This window comes from Capricornis sumatraensis, chromosome 1 (genome assembly GCF_032405125.1).
Source record: "Capricornis sumatraensis isolate serow.1 chromosome 1, serow.2, whole genome shotgun sequence".
NCBI classification, from domain to species: domain Eukaryota; kingdom Metazoa; phylum Chordata; class Mammalia; order Artiodactyla; family Bovidae; genus Capricornis; species Capricornis sumatraensis.
Window position 1 is genome coordinate 29,823,922 of NC_091069.1, and position 18,082 is coordinate 29,842,003.

Below are 18,082 nucleotides of genomic sequence, written 5' to 3' on the forward strand. Positions count from 1 at the left end.
TAAACATTTCTTGCCTGAGATGATAATAATTATGATAGCACTATCACTTTATTACCATAGACACAGTTTGAATTTGCCTATTAATATTAGTTATCAATTAAAGTGGTTTATATTCTATATTTAAAAGCTATTAGTATACTCTTTCATTCACTACTACTAAATCCCTCAAAACTGGATAAGATATTATGTCTTAAGAGACAAATTTGTCTTAGGGAGAAATAAACATTCTGTAAATAAGAAGCTAAATAGAAACTAGAAGCTCCTTTACTTTGGCCGTTTGCTGCAAGGAGTCAAATCATTGGAAAAGAACCTAATGCTGGGAGATTGAAGGTGGGAGAAGGGGGTGACAGAGAATGAGATGGTTAGATGGCATCACCCACTCAATGAACATGACTTTGAGCAAACTCCAGGAGACAGAGAAGGATTTGGAAAGCTGGCATGCTGGAGTCTTGGGGTTGCAAAGAGTTGGATAAAACTTCCTGATTGAACAATAACAAGAAGAAACGAAGCTTGGTTTTTTTCTCTCCTAAACCTGCATTCTTAACCACTTCATGAAACTTTCTCTATGGAGTAGACCATAGCATACAAGCTGATAAAGCACTTCTTAAAAGAACCCAGGTAGCCTAGTTCATACAGCCCTTAAGCAGAAATATTAGTAGTGTTCAGCAGAAAAATAAGTCTGAGCCAAAGAACCAGTATGATGCCCACCTGAGCCTCCCCATGACCACAGATATGTCCCAGAGGTTTGAAGCCTGAGCAGACAGGGAATCAAAAACCACATCCCTCCTGTGTAACATTCCTTTCCATCTGCACACTCTATAGCTATGTCATGATATCTCCCAAAGACCTTGATAAATCAGTATAGTACTGGTGGTAAAGGGAAAATAATCTTACAAGCTGCTGGAGAGCTCAAGAACATTCACTAAATACCTGCAGCAAAAGCAAACCCTGGATAAAGGTTTGAGGGAGATAATGAGGAAGGTGTTACAAGGAGTGCAAACACCACTACAAAGATACCAGCGAAACTCAGAAGGTTTCATCTTCAGGAAATCCTAAGCAGCCTTTGAGGGCCAGAGTGCTCATTCAACAGTGTATTATTCCTAGTGTAGACTGACAGTCTCTGAGGTGGAGTGAGATGGGGGAACCACCAATGTAAGTCTGTGCTTTGGACAAAGTGTCGGGGTCAGGAGCAGTGAAAATGCTGAGCGTCCTTTGACACTATCCTCAGAGCGTCCTCTGACCACTATTTGACAACAGTGCAGTTCTTTCATGGAACTGACATCTTCTCACTCAGAGAAGAAAACTTTTTGAACTTCTAGTTTTGGAAAATAGACTTTAGACAAAACAACAGATAACAGGATGATAAAGATTTTTTTGTTTTGTTTTTTTCTTTCTCCAGTCCAGTCAAATACTTGGCATCAAGCAGTGGGGGAAAAAGTAGGAAAAAAATTCCTAGCCTAAGTTTTTTCTATAATTATCTAAAATTATCTAGATTAAACTTGCATCTATCTACTGTACCTCATTAAGCACCCTGTTCCACTGCCTGCCCTTTCTATCTGAAAATGTTCTCTCATTTTCAAATTGAATTTCTCCCCCATTAACTTACTGCTTAGGTATATTTTAATGGGTTTCCTTTCAACATAAACCCACTTGTTTTGGCCATGAAATTATCTCATTTCATTGTGTAAAGCCCAGCTTCGTTTCTAATTTTCAGTAATTGTGTCCATTTCTAGGTGAAAAATGTAAGCCCAAACAAAAACCCTCTTAAAATTGGCCTGTCATTTTCAATTCTTTCGCTTGCAGACAGTGGCTGGTAATTTTTCTTGCAGTAATGTGTGCCTGTTCACCCCGCTTCCACGTACTGTGATAACTCACGATACAGTGAGGCAGCTGCACCTTCCCATGTGAGGTCATCCTCTGACAGGAAGTTGACAGTTACACACAGCAATAGACAGTACTGGTGTTGCAACCCTCAGGTAACCAACCCATCACCCATTTGCTTTCTGAATAAAATCGTAAGGAGAACCACATCATATCCTTAATTTTTCATTAACTAGAACTTCACTGTCTGAAAACTTTGTCATATAGAAACTCTGAAAAAAAATTTATTTTAATTATCTCTGTATAATCCCATACACATCCCTGGTGGCTCAGTGCCAAAAAATATGCCTGCCAATGCAGGAGATGCATCAGGTTTGATCTGAGTCGGGAAGATCCCCTGGAGAAGGAAATGGCAACCCACTCCAGGATTCTTGCCTAGGAAATCCCACAGATGGGGAAGCCTGGCAGGCTACAGTCCATGGGGTCATAAGAGTTGGACGTGGTGACTTAGCAACTAAACTACTGCCAGTTATGTAAACAACACATAAACACACACACTTGGGACATGTATTTGCATGCATTCACACACACATATACACTCTGAAAAAATCACATTATATAATATAATACATTACATACACACACACACACACACACACACACACACACACACACGGTCTTTTAAAAGTTTGTTTCAAAATGATTTGCCAGTACTGTTCAATCTTTGATTTGTGTCAAGTTGCCTCAGGGGGTGGAGGAGTGGAAGGTGACATTCCAAGTTGAGGAATGAGCTTGTAGAAGGACACCATGAGCAGAAAGGACCTTGAAATTTTGCAAAACATGTGAAGGTAAGTACATCTGGTATAGAAAAAAGAAACCTGTAAAATGAGTTTGTAGCTGAAACTTGGAGTAAAACTGAGAAGAGCCTTATGTGTCAAGCCTCAGACCCTGGACAAGATCCAAACACACGATGTGTGAATCAAGCATCTGAACTTAATCCAAGTGATATGAAGGGCATGAAAATCATTTCAAAGAAAATAAAATGTATCAACCACTTTTATATGCACACAGTATTACTAGTTAAAATGCATTTTTACTTCTTCCTGTAATTATCCATTACATAAAACACAAAAGCAAAGAGTAATTTTAAAATATCCAAGAAAATACTTAAGCAGAAGTTAAGACAGGTAGTAGGGTGATTATCATTATAAGAATAACAAAACCCAGGCTTGAAGCATCTAAGTAAAATTTCAAGTTCACACAATTCCGCTGCATTGATGTTTTCTAATTCAGTAGCTTGAATGCTAGTACTCCAAGCCAGAGAAGGCTGCTAAGAAGAATTGGCAGAGAGGGAGACTGGCTTATAAAAATGGGTCTCAATGTAGGTGCACCAAAAGATTTCTAAGTTCCCATAGGAAGACCAGGCATCGGAGCAAAGAAGAATGGAAATGTGAAAGATTAATATTATATCCAGATTCAGGGAAAGATTTTGACAGAAATGTTTGCTAGGGGATTATTTATAATGAGAAAAAATGGAAATAATGTATGTGTTACTGAATGTGAAGGCTAAATAAATAATGTGTGTTACATATTTCAATATCATGTGGGCATCTGAACAATTTTAATTAAATGGAAAATGATTCACTGGATAATGCTAAGAAAAAGAAAACACACACAGACAAAATCTTGAAAAAACAACAAACAAAAACTATAAACACAGCCACACTCAATACTTTTCAAATATAATTATAACTTATTCATTCTTCCAGCTCTACGTCATCTGTTTTTCTCTCCATCTAATCATTCTTTCAATCTGTATATGTAGAAGGCATGTAAAGGAGACTGGGAGGAGGAAACACATTCATTAGTCCCCCTCCCCCCCCCCCCCCGCCTCGCCACCGTCGTCCCCCCTGCCCCCGTCTCCCCGGCCTTTCACAACTATGAAACTATGTTTCTCCATATTCTTCCTAGTGTGGTAGAGAAATTTGATGAGGAAGCTCATGGTCCACTAGTTCCTAAGTTAGATAATTTTGCCTCCTCTTTAAACTACACAAAATTAGTTACTTGCTGACTTGTAATCAAATGGCAAATGACAAATCAGGGCACCAGAAATTAACAACACAAGTCAACAAGCATCTGCCATAAGTGCCTACTATGTGCTGAGCAAGGGAGATTCCCTATCTTCATGGAGATAAGTACTGTCTATAGATGATTTAAAAAATACAAACGTGATACATGAGATAAACAAGGAAATGCAAGTGTTTTGGAAACTGCATATTCAGAATAGAGCCTAGGTTAGGAAAAAGTCAAAAGACTTTAAGAATAAGAGCTATTCAGACAAAGATCCTAAAGGAATGTTAGGAATATATGTCCAGAAAGATCAGGATAAGTGAAGGCCCTGGCATGGAAGACCCCTGGCACATTTGAGAAACTGAATGGTGTTCTGATCGATTGTACTATAAGATTGTACATGTCTTTGGGGGGGAGGTGTATAAAAAGATGAGGCTTTAGAAGTGGGCAGTAGCAAGTCATAAGAGCTTCTGGAAGCATATAAAGAAATTTGAGGTCTCTCCAGAGGGCAGCAAAATTTCAATGAAGCTAGCTGATGGTTAGAGGTAGTCAGGTCAGCATTGCAGTGGGTCTATTCTGGTTGCCTTGTAGAGTGCTGATTGTTTGTAAATAAGATTGGATAGAGGAATGACTGTTAGGAGGTTGCTTCAGTAGGGGCCTAATTATTGTAGGAAAAATGGGGGCTTTATAATTGTAGTAACATTTTTACTATATTTAGGAATGCAGGAATGATGATAATCCATAGACTTCAGATGTAATGATATCGAATAGAATGGTGAGGCCCCAATTTTAAGTGAATTGATTCCTTGAGAGAGTTTGGATAAGATATACGTGGATGAAGGTGTGAAAATACTAGCTTTTTCACATGAAAAACTTAAATTGTCATTTAAAAATATTATGTCACAGATATTAGAGCTTACCTGAAAATATTTATAAAAGCACTACCTTGAGATTCTTTGGAGAGTTTTTGTGTGTGGTATTGGAGAAAGGGTGTAATTTGAGAATTTTGAGGACAAAATAAGAGAATGACATCTTTGGAGAGAAGTGGGAAGCACAGGTTTGGGTGTTCCCAGAGATAATGGGCACTGGGTGGGAGCTACTTTGGAGGTTTATGTTTCTGCCTCTGATGGGGAGAAAAATGTTGTAGGAAATGAAATTGGATGGATGTAGAAAAAATCAAATTGTGGCATAGATGCAATTCATACCCACTTCTCAATGACATTTGGGTACAACTGTATTTTTCAAGTTTTCTACAATAAGCAGATATCATAAGACCCTTGACATTTACAAGGGATAAATCCCAAGATCTTTGCAAATTTCTCGCTCTGCAAATACAGAGGCATTTGTATAGTCTCTTGACTTTCTAAAAAATTGTATTTCCTTCCAGAGAAATAAGTTTCTAGTGCATTTCCTTACATAATCAGCAAGTCTTATTGCTTCTGACTACAACACATATGTAGATTCTATCCTTACCTTCCAAACTTCACTATGACCACTTTAGTTATTTATTTTTTATTTGTGTTTTAGGCCTCACCATATGGCATGTGGAGTCTTAGTTCCATGACCAGGGATTGAATCTATGCCCCCTGCATTGGGAGTGAAGTCTTAACCACTGGACCACCCGGAAGTCCCTGACAACTCTAGTTTAAACCATGTCATCTTTTTCTTGAAGAACTACAGTAGCCACTAAAACTGTTATCCATGTTTCTAATTTTGAACTATACAGACTATAATAATTATGGGCTTCTGTGGTGGCTCAGAGGGTAAAGTGTCTGCCTACAATGCAGGAGACAGGGGTTCCATCCCTGGGTCAGGAAGATCCCCTGGAGAAGAGAATGGCAACCCACTCTACTACTCTTGCCTGGAAAATCCCATGGACTGAGAAGTCTGGTAGGCTACAGTCCATGGGGTTGCAAAGAGTTGGATATGACTGAGCAACTTCACTTCACTTCATGTAATAATTATAAATTGTACACCAAATCTCAGTCCTCTGATTAATATCTTTCAATGTCTTTCCATTGCTTTTAGAAACTAAAACCCATATTTATATTGCCATGACTTTAAAAGTCTTTATGATCTAAACTTCCTAAATGTAGAACTTCTCTTACACTACCCTTTTCCATGTTTAATATTCTGCAGCCACTCTGACCTTTGAGAGCACAAACTGACAATAACTAGCATATAGCCTTACTGTGGAAAAGATTAAAATTCATCCTTACAGATATCGAAAACAATTTCAACTCATAGACACACAGCAGTTTTCATGGTTTTAGTCAACATAAGCTAAATCATGCTGCTTTAACAGATAAATCTTTCAGACTTCACACAAAAATGATAGTTTTTAGTTATAAAAATTCACCCTCAGTCTAGGAAACTCTCAGTGGCAGCTCTCCTCCACATACCCTGCTGCTCTCTTGGGACTTGGCCATCGCAAAAGGAGAACTCTGTCATAACAGCTGCAGTGGTGGAATAATGAAATTGAAACTTCATCAGAGTATTTTCACTTCCTCTGCCTGACAGTGATGTGTTTTACTAGCCAGAACCAGTCCCATGGCCTCATCTCACTGTAAGGAAGTTGGGAAGCACAGTTCCTATAAGTTGAGACAAGAAAGGAGGATTGAATACTGATGATCACTGGTAGATTCTGCTGCAGTTTTTCCTCCTAGTTCTAATACAGTAAGTTGAATCTTTATGCCAATACATACCCCCTTGCCAAGGAAGACCACCTGAATCTTATCCAACAAGAGCTCTAAAGTTTAGGTGTTGTGCAATAAGGGTCTTTTCATCAGATCTGGATAGAGTTCCTCTTGGACTGAAAACCTATAAACTCAAATGACAGCCACCTCTTCCTCCCAATATATATCATGTATATCATGATAGAACAAAGCTATGATAATTGCCATAAATATTCTCATTCTGGGAATAATGACATTTGTAGCAACATGGATGGACCTAGAGATTGTCATACTAAGTGAAGCAAGTCTGACAGAGAAGGAGATATATCATACGGCATCCCTTATATGTGGCATTTAAAAAGATATGATACAAATAAACTTGCTTACAAAACAGAAATAGACTCACAGACTTAGAGATGGAACTCATGGTTGCCGGGTGGGAAGAATTGGGGAGATAGTTAAGGAGTTTGGTATAGACATGTACACATTGCTATATTTAAAATGGATAAACAACAAGATCCTACTGTATGGCACATGGAACTCTGCTAAACATTATGTGACAACCTGGATGGGAGGGGGGTTTGGAGGAAAATGGATACATGTGTATGTATGGCTGAATCTCTTTCCAGTCCACCTGAAACTATCACAGCTTTGTTCATTGGCTATACGCCAATATAAAATTAAGGTTTTTAAAAATTCTCATTTTGAAAAAAAAGAAGAATGAAAGTTACATAGCAGTCATTGGTCTTTAGAAATTCTGAAATCCCACTAGGCAGACATAGTCTGAACCTTTTATCTTGAAGGTAGAGAATATTCCTTGATAAGGCCCTTACCTTGCTCTTCCGGAAGAAATTCTCTTTCCCATTGTTCTCAGAGGGCTCCTGGCTCCATCTTCTGAAAGCTTCCCCCCCACCCCCTGTCTCTCATTATCCTTCATGTCCATATCTGAAGTAGATTTTGGGGAATAGGTCCTTCATAGGGACGTAAACAGTTTCTCAACCCACTACCTGACTATAGAAGCATGGAGGCCCAAGAATCATTTTGACAATGAATATTAGCTTTTATTGGATGCTTTCTGTGTAACAGAAATAACACAAAGCAACTATATGCATTTGATGCTCACAATGGCCTTTAGAATTGGCACTATGATTATTCTTATTTAAATTGCCCAGTGTTCCCTAGCTAGTCCATAATGGAATTTGGATTCTAACTCTGCTCTGTTCTAATACCAATCTGTTATGTTTCCTTTACCTCTATTGTCTTTATACATCAGAGTTAAACAAATTATTTCAGGAATTGTTAAAAGTAATTCCTAGGGTAGCTGGACATAGTCAATACTTTTGACAAATGCAAAGGTCATTTTTAAGTCTCAAAAAATCACAGGCTTTTGCAGTTAGGTGCCAAGTTTCTTTAGCAACATGATACCACATGTAAACACACACACACACAGAGTAGGGCTCTTACATATTTGAATCCATACAGATTGATGTGTCAGGAACAATACATTTCTTTACAGGTTCTCATGGCCAGTATTTTCTCTGATTTTATTTGTTTTTTATCTTCCTTTTTTCTATCAAAATTGACTTATTGAATCAATTTTGAATAATAGATGAAAGGCTACACTATAAATAAGTCTGATCTTTACCTCAAGCTATTTTAAATATTAAGATTAATTTATTGGGCATTGACCTTTAATCTGATCTTTATTTTAAGGCATTTAAGTCTTTTGAGAAGTTTTAACAATAGGTAGGAAAGCCATTCACTTGTTCATTGTTACATGGCTAAGTTCTTACAGATTTGTTACTTTCAAAGTTTTTATTATATACATCATTTATATTTTGGGATCAAAAGCTGTCAGCTTCACCAATACTGCAAAACCTAGAATGTTTATTCCATCATCCCTTTCCATATCCAATTATTTTCTGAGTTTTTCACTTTCTTGAACCATCACATAAAATGTGGCCAATTTTATTCAAAACACACTAATTAAATTCTGTTTTCCAATATTTTCCCCTAGACTCTGAGTTCAAGAAGATAAGTTTCTCATTCATATGATCTAATTCTTAAATTATTTCAACCAAGAGTTTCACCACTCTATCATATATGACAAATGCTCTGTCACTTTTTAATAGAAATCATCATATTTTTCAGGCACCTATAACACAGTTTCACATATTTTAGATTTTTGTGATGATTGCACCCGACCTTCAGTACTAATTCTCTATATTAGTTAGGGAAATGTCTTGGTGGTTTCCAAGATCATCCCAAGGCTAAGTGATTCATTTAAACGACTGAGAAAATTGAGAAATCATTGTACACACGGTTATGGTTTATCACAGTGAAAAGACGCAAAGCAAAATCAGCAAGGGTGCCTCATCAGTCTGGAGAAAACCAAGAGAAAGCTTCTAAGAGTTTTCTCCCAGTGGAGTCAACCAAGACGTGCTTAATTCTTCCTGCTATAAACTGAAACAAACATGTAAAGTGTTGTCTACTGAGAAGTTTTCTTGAGCTTAAGAGTCTCAGGTTTTTACTGGAGATTGACCATTTAAACACACACTAGCTTCATGATGGACTGCAATTACTAAAACTAGAGACTAACAAAATGAAAGCAGGTGTCTACCAAAATCACATTGTTTACACAAACTGCTTGGATAAGTTGGTAGAATTTCCTTCAGAGCTGCAGACATGCAAAACACACTTATCAGAGCATTTCAAACTTTCAGTTGCCAATAGCCCACCAACGGCTAGTCAAGAAAATCAGCCTGTCTGGGAATATACAAGTTTTAAGCAATTCAGATCTGATGAATTTACTATTTCCTAAAAATACATGTTAGAATATACTGTAGTAACCAAAACAACCCTGTAATTTCATTGACTTAATACAGAAAAAGCATTTCACAACCACCACCTACTCCATTTATGTTGACTTTATTGAAAACCTAGAGGAGTCTTCAAGGCATTGGATTGCCACTCAATAGCTCAATAACCCATGCTGCTTCAGTCTTTGGTTCTGGCACGTGAGCACAAGGCTTTGTCTGCCATAGTAGTGGCAGAAGAAGATAATGGAGAATCCCATGGTGCTCTTCACTGCATCAGCTAGTAACAGATGCTATTTCTACTCTCATTTCATTGGTTTACCCAGGGCTCCACCTAACTATAAGGGGCAGGCATTTTACACCTAAAAAGTGGGGAAAACCAATAGACCATTTAGGTATGACCTAAATCAAATCCCTTATGATTATATGGTGGAAGTGAGAAATAGATTTAAGGTACCAGATCTGATAGACAGATTGCCTGATGAAATATGGACAGAGGTTCATGACATTGTACAAGAGACAGGGATCAAGACACTTCCCAAGAAAAAGAAATGCAAAAAAGCAAAATGGCTGTCTGAGGAGACCTTACAAATAGCTGTGAGAAGAGAAGTGAAAAGCAAAGGAGAAAAGGAAAGATAAATCCATTTGAATGCAGAGTTCCAAAGAATAGCAAGGAGAGATAAGAAAGCCTTCCTCAGTGATCAAAGAAATAGAGGAAAACAATAGAACAGGAAAGACTAGAGATCTCTTCAAGAAAATAGAAATACCAAGGGAACATTTCATGCAAACATGGGCTCCATAAAAGACAGAAATGGTCTGGACCTAACAGAAGCAGAAGATCTTAAGAAGAGGTGGCAAGAATACACGGAAGAACTATATACAAAAGATCTTCACGACTCATATAATCATGATGGTGTCATCACTCACCTAGAGCCAGTCATCTGGGAATGTGAAGTCAAGTGGGCATTAAGAAGCATCACTATGAACAAAGCTAGTGGAGGTGATGGAATTCCAGTTGAGTTATTTCAAATCCTGAAAGATGATGCTGTGAAAGTGCTACACTCAATATGCCAGCAAATTTGGAAAACTCAGCAGTGGCCACAGGACTGCAAAAGGTCAGTTTTCATTCCAATCCCAAAGAAAGAAAATACCAAAGAACACTCAAACTACCACACAATTGCACTCATCTCACACGCTAGTAAAGTAATGCTCAAAATTCTCCAAGCCAGGCTTCAGCAATACATGAATGGTGAACTTCCAGATGTTCAAGCTGGTTTTAGAAAAGGCAGAGGAACAGAGATCAAATTGCCAGCATCTGCTGGATCATGGAAAAAGGAAGAGAGTTCCAGAAAAACATCTATTTCTGCTTTATTGACTATGCCAAAGCCTTTGATTGTGTGTGTCACAATAAACTGGAAAATTGTGAAAGAGATGGGCATACCAGACCACCTGACCTGCCTCTTGAGAAACCTATATGCAGGTCAGGAAGCAACAGTTAGAACTGGACATGAAACAACAGACTGGTTCCAAATAGGAAAAGGAGTATGTCAAGGCTATATATTGTCACCCTGCTTATTTAACTTATATGCAGATACATCATGAGAAATGCTGAGCTGGATGAAGCACAAGTTGGAATCAAAATTGCAGAGAGAAATATCAATGACCTCAGATATGCAGATGAAACCACCTTTATGGAAGACAGTGAAAAAGAGCTAAAGAGCCTCTTGATGAAAGTGAAAGAGGAGAATGAAAAAGTTGGCTTAAAGCTCAACATTCAGAATACTAAGATCATGGCATCTGGTCCTATCACTCCATGGCAAATAGATGGGGAAACAGTAGAAATGGTGTCAGACTTTAATTTGGGGGACTCCAAAATCACTGCAGATGGTGACTGCAGCCATGAAATTAAAAGACGCTTACTCCTTGGAAGGAAAGTTATGACCAACCTAGACAGCATATTAAAAAGCAGAGACATTACTTTACCAACAAAGGTCCATCTAGTCAAGGCTATGGTTTTTCCATAGTCATGTATGGATGTGAGAGTTGGACTATAAAGAAAGCTGAGTGCCGAAGAATTGATGCTTTTGAAGTGTGGTGTTGGAGAAGACTCTTGAGAGTCCCTTGGACTGCAAGGAGATCCAACCAGTCCATTCTAAAGGAGATCAGCCCTGGGTGTTCATTGGAAGGACTGATGTTGAAGCTGAAACTCCCATACTTTGGCCACCTGATGTGAATGGTTGACTCATTTGAAAAGACCCTGATGCTGGGAAAGATTGAGGGCAGGAGGAGAAGGGGATGACAGAGGATGAGATGGCCGGATGGCATCACCGACTCAATGGACATGAGTTTAGGTAAACTCCAGGAATTGGTGATGGACAGTGATGCCTGGAGTGCTGCGGTTCATGGGGTCGCAAAGAGTCGGACACGACTGAGTGATTGAACTGAACTGAACTGATACTCAAGATGGAACAGAGATCCAGTTGTCAGTGCAAACTAGTGGTGTCCATCTTATTTGCAAATTAGTAACACTGTAGATGTTAAATTTGTGAATGACAAAGTGTTCATACATATAGTTTATAATCAGGTAAATCATTTTAAAAAATACTTAGATGTAAAAACACAGCCAACCAATGGAAATAGTAGGGATAAAAAGCTTCCCTTGAAATGATACAATTTGTCCCCTTGTTTACTCAGGTGTCATATCAAGTCTTTTGAAAAAAGAGTAATACCTTCTTCCAAAGTAGAAAGGTATCATCTCTACTAAAAACAAGTATACATTTTAATTTGAGAGACTTTAGAGAAATCTGAGACAGTTTTCTAAGAGGAAAGGAAATTTTTTTACAGACTGATCGTTTAAACCTCCAAAAGGATAGAAGTGGAACTTCTAAAAGTTTTGAACAGTAGAGCTATTGAATGTTCTCTATGGGCCTGCCCTTTTGGTAAGAAATTTATATTTATGCATATCAAATTAGTTATTCCTCATAAGAATCTTTTGAAATAGGCATTTAAACAACTCCATTTTAGAGATAAATAGTCTAAGATTAGACAGGTAAATTAAACTGAAGAGGTAACCTAGGAAGAGAGTCAGAGTCAGAATGTGAACTCAGATCTGTCTTGCTCTGAAACACAAGCTTATAAACTGCATGACAAGTTTTTGCTTTAAGGAAGAAGATGAGCTCAGAGACTGGAATGAGTCTATGAATAGACAGATGAAGCAACTGAAATATTCGCTCTAAAAAGTTTTGCTGTCCTATTCATCTTCTAGCCATTATTATAAAAATGATGAACATATATCTGGAAATAAGAGTTTATTTACTGCAATTTCTCTTATCTTTATGCTGACCTATTATCCAGCTTATTTTCTTGTGTAGAGAACTGTGGTCCAAGGTAGGGCATAACACATAAGGATGTAGAAGACAAAGAAGGGCAGGGTGTACAGGCGGTCAGGAGTTTGGGAGGTACTATGGGGATATAGTAGGGCTAAGGGTGAAACAGGGCAGGCAAAGAAGACATAGACAATGTTATTGCTCTAAAAGATTTTATTGCTTAGTCAGGGAAACAGAATAGATACAGAAAAGTAATAGCTAGCATCTTGAATCAATATATTTAGTCTTACAAGTCCAGCTGATGATCAGAACAAGATATCACTCAAGAAAGAAGGTTATTATATATAGGCTGCTTCAAAGATGTTGCAAAATGAGCTGATTAGGAGAGAAAATGACCAAAATAAGGAAGAGTATTTACCACACTAGAACACAGAATTGAGAATCAGATTTGAAACCAAGTTTTCCCTTTTAATAGTTACACAAGTTATTGCAATGTTTTAAATCTCAGTCATTATCTGTAAAGGGGCTTTCCAGGTGGTGCTAGTGTTAAGAACACATCTGCCAATACAGGAGACAGAAATTAAAAGATGCTTACTCCTTGGAAGGGAAGTTAGACCAACCTAGATAGCATATTGAAAAGCAGAGACATTACTTTGCCGACTAAGGTCCATCTAGTCAAGGCTATGGTTTTTACATATGGTCATGTATGGATGTGAGAGTTGGACTGTGAAGAAGGCTGAGTGCTGAAGAATTGATGCTTTTGAACTGTGGTGTTGGAGAAGACTCTTGAGGGTCCCTTGGACTGCAAGGAGATCCAACCAGTCCATTCTAAAGGAGATCAGCCCTGGGATTTCTTTGGAGGGAATGATGCTGAAGCTGCAACTCCAGTACTTTGGCCACCTCATGTCAAGAGTTGACTCATTGGAAAAGATCCTGATGCCAGGAAAGATTGAAGGTGAGAGGAGAAGGGGACGACAGAGGATGAGATGGCTGGATAGCATCACTGACTCAATGGACGTGAGTCTGAGTGAACTCTGGGTGTTGGTGATGGATCGGGAGGCCTGGTGTGCTGCGATTCATGGGGTTGCAAAGAGTCAGACACGACTGAGTGACTGAACTGAACTGAAGGAATGTGGGTTCAATACCTGGGTCAGGAAGATCCCCTGGAGAAGGACACAGCAACCACTCCAAGATTCTTGCCTGGAGAATCCCCTGAATAGAGGAGCCTAGAGGACTATAGTCCATAGGGTCGCCAAGAGTCAGACATGACTGACGTGACTTAGCATGCACGCAAAATGTCTGGGTTTATTCTCAGAAACAGCTGTGATAATGACAGAGGGCCTGTGCCAAGCAGCCGTGGAGGAGGTGAAGTGAGAGGAATCCTGTGGGCAGATGGTAAGGACTCTTAGTGCCATGATGGGGAATTTAAACCGTCTCCTATTATCACTTCAAAACTAGATCCAGCTCTTCCCTAGCAGCCCAGAACCTTTTTCTTGCTTGACCAAATGTGATCATTAGACAATTCACAGTTTTCTCAGCCCATTTTTTTTCCAGGCCATTGGAACATGTAGCCTGATCCAGCCTTGCTGAATTTTCATTCCAATGAATAAACTCCCTTCTCACTGCCTCTCCTGAATGTCCCTTTAGCAATTTCCTGGGTGTTTCTCCCATTTGGTTCCTAGTCATGCCTCTGTTACTGTTTTCATTATTTTAAAAATGGAGAGGATGTGTTTCTGCTGAAGTTGCCCAATCTTGTTTTCACTCTATTGGACTCCAAAGTGTGCTGTCTGGGTGCAGGCAGATGGATGAGGCAGAAAAGCCGCTGATTTGATTTTCCCTTTCAATTTTCAGATCTTTCACTGCTTGCCTGCTTTTGTTTTCTCTCCTAACAGTGCATCTAAATATGTGCCTTTCCCTTCTCTTGAGGTAATCCTTTTTATTGCTTTTACCTGTAACATTTGCCTTTGATGGTTTCTGGATATGTGTTTAGGATCAAAGATGTTCTGTTCTATGCTTAGTTATCATGTCTGTGCTTTCACTTAGTTATTTCCTTTTGTACTGTGGGGTTTTTCAGGCTTGTTTTTTAAAGCTTTCTCTTCTTAGATATTCTTTTACTTTAGGGTGTCACAATAGTATCTTTTTTTAAATAAATTTTTTGGCATCCAGAACTTTTAATGCATCAGACTGTGGCTTACTGTGGGTATTTGGAAAGAAAAATACCACCTCAAAGAAGCTCAATATTCCTGCACAAGTTTTCTGTTTTTACTCCTGTTCTAAAACCCAGCAATCAGTTAGTTGGTATATACTCCCTAAATCAGGTTTTCACTCAAGCCAAGAAACAGCTACCTAAACATTGTGCAATGAATCAAAGAAGCCTGCTCAAGTTAGTGTCTTTAGGAAATTTAAAATAATTTCCTGCTCTTGCCTCCTTACTTCCCAGAAATCACAACATAACTGGAATTCAAGATGCTGTTAAATGTCCATGATGGGCGTAGAATGGACACAAATTGTAGGTTTATGAAACACTTCTTTCTAGATAAATATTTGGAATCTCTATATATTGCATAATGCCATCCTTATTATTTCCTCCTTCTGTTTTCATTTTTTAGGGACATCTAGTTTTCCTTATTGGGCTTCCCCAGGTGGTGCAGTGATAAAGAAGCAAGAATCCGCCTGCCTGTGCTAGAGACGCAGAGACCTGGGTTTGATCCCTGGGCTGGGAAGATCCCCTGGAGGGGGTGAGCATGGCAACCCATTTTAGTATCTTTGCCTGGAAAATTCCATGGACAGAAGAGCCTAGCGGGCTACATTCCACAGGGTCACAAACAGTTGTATATGACTGAGGTGAGCGTGCAAACATGGTCTAGTTTTCCTTATTAGCTGAGAAAGTTTACCCTCAGCTATACACACACACACACACACACACAGACATACACACAGTATTTTGTAACAATACTTATGAATTTATATTTGACTAAATTATTTGCAATTTTCATCCTTTAATATACTTTTCAATGACATACAGAGCTGACTTCTATGGACATACACAATTCCTTTTTTATATAGGTTTTCTTCAATTTTAACCCCATATTTCAAGTAAACCCTTAAAGCTTGAATTATATCACAATTATTTTTCTAGGCATTTCTAAAATTTGCTGGTTGACTCATATCGATAAAATTATAGATAGACATTAATTTGTATTGGCATGCTATTTCATTTTGTTTGAATGCATATATTTTCATCAGTATAAAAATAATATAACCAACCATGTAAAATTATGAGAAATTAAAAAAATGAAAGCTTACTATCCTAATGCAATCATACTGTCTTACTATAAATACTGCTTGAACTTGAGATCATATGGATTCATTTCTTGGAATGCTTATGATGATTTTACACACTCAGAACTTGCTAGATCTTGGGGGTCTAAAAAAGAAATGGAACAGTCTCTGAACTCACAAAGGATCCCAGTGGAGCTGAAAGTCCCCTACAAAGCCAACAAAGAGACCATCTTAGAGTAATGTGTCAGAGTCTAGAACAGAACCATGAGCAGAAAACTCCGGTATATAGAAAGGAAGTAGAGAAAGAGTCTCAGCAAAGATAATTTCTGGGTGTTTTCTTAATGAATAAGTTGGGCTGACTCAAAACAGGAAGTATAAGAATATCATCCCAGGAAAAAGAAATACATAAATCAAAGCTCATGCCACAGCTCTATTTGGAGCACTATAATGAATTCACTGTTGCAGGAATATAACCTAAGTGGTGAGAAATATTAGATATTACAATTTGGCCAGTTCAATCTAGTCTGTGCATCACACTTTTGAAAATAGTTTTAATCAAAGGAAATGTAAATACAGAACTGTGCTTATTTTTATACACATATACATGCATATGTATGCATATATATTTTTTATATTTATGCATATGCCTGCATATATACATATGGCTGAGTATGCAGCATATTGCGTTTAATATACAGTCATATGGCTACACTGCATTTTATTTAACAATTATTGTTGTATATTACATATTGTTAAATATAAATTTTAAATAAATATTCAATATTAAATATTATGAAATATCATTAAATAAATAAAACAATATTATGACTACTGTTCAAATTAATATCATTAATCTCAGGTTACTGCTTTTGTTCTGTATAGCCTGGGTTATTCCTTTACAGTATGTTTCTAGCTTTGCTAAACAAAACATAGAACATCCTCATGGCTCTTGGCATATAGTAGGAATAACTTAATAAGATGCTATTTGCACAATCTAACCTCCATTCACAAAGCAAGTTTGAATGCATATATTTCTCCACAGCCACTGTCAACACTGGTGATTTTTTTTCCTCTTAAGCTTTGATAATTTATTTAGCAGAGTATTTCTTAATCATTAATATTAGTCCTTGTGTTACAATAAGGGTTATTCTCATTTCTTAATGATGTTTTAAGGATTAATTAAAGCAATGAATGAAAATTGCCTAAACATTGGTACATATAAATGTTCAATAAATTATGGTTATCATGTTACTACTATCTCTCTGCCTAATAAAGGCTATTTTGATCTATTTTTTCTCTTCTTGGATCTATTGGAGAATTAACAACTTAATGAAAACTTAATTTTCATGTTAGAAAGTATTTTTATTTTCTCCTAGTGATTGACTACCAGCACATGAAACTCACAACTAAGATGTGGTGGGAAGAATAATGCAACAATTTCAAACCTCCCACAAAATATCAGTCCATGTAGACTCTTTAGCTTCAATTCAGTTTCGTAAAATTCCTAAAGTTCAAATCAAGGAAAAATAATGCAGCCAAATGGATTTGCCACAATCTAAGTAGGCAAAATGACTCTTAGCTCTGTATCTTATATTGAAAGCTCTATTTGTACTAGAAAATATCCAAAAGTAGACATGAATTAAATGTGTTAAATATAAGATTTGTTAAGCAAAAATGATGGAAGAAAAAATGTGGAAATGTGTACTGTGTAGATATTAAGAGACTAAATTTAAACACCTCCATATAATCTTTGTGTTGGCCTAAAATGTTAGTCTGAGCTATGAAAATAAACACATTAATGTTAAATAAAAACATTTTAAAGAAAAAGAACATATCAGTGTTCGTGATAGCAGTTGTACCTTTTGTTTCCTTTCCTGAATAAACCAATCTCTCCTTTTTTTTTAGACAGGCTTACCCAAATATAATTTGCATACAGTGAAATTTGCCCCTTAAAGTATTATCTCAAAGTATTAATCCATTTAACCTAAGTCATCAGATTTTGAGTCATCATGCTGCTCTGGTATATTTTAATGGCTTTTTAATTCTCCTTTATTCTTGATATTGATATTTTGTATCTTCTCTCTCTTTTTTC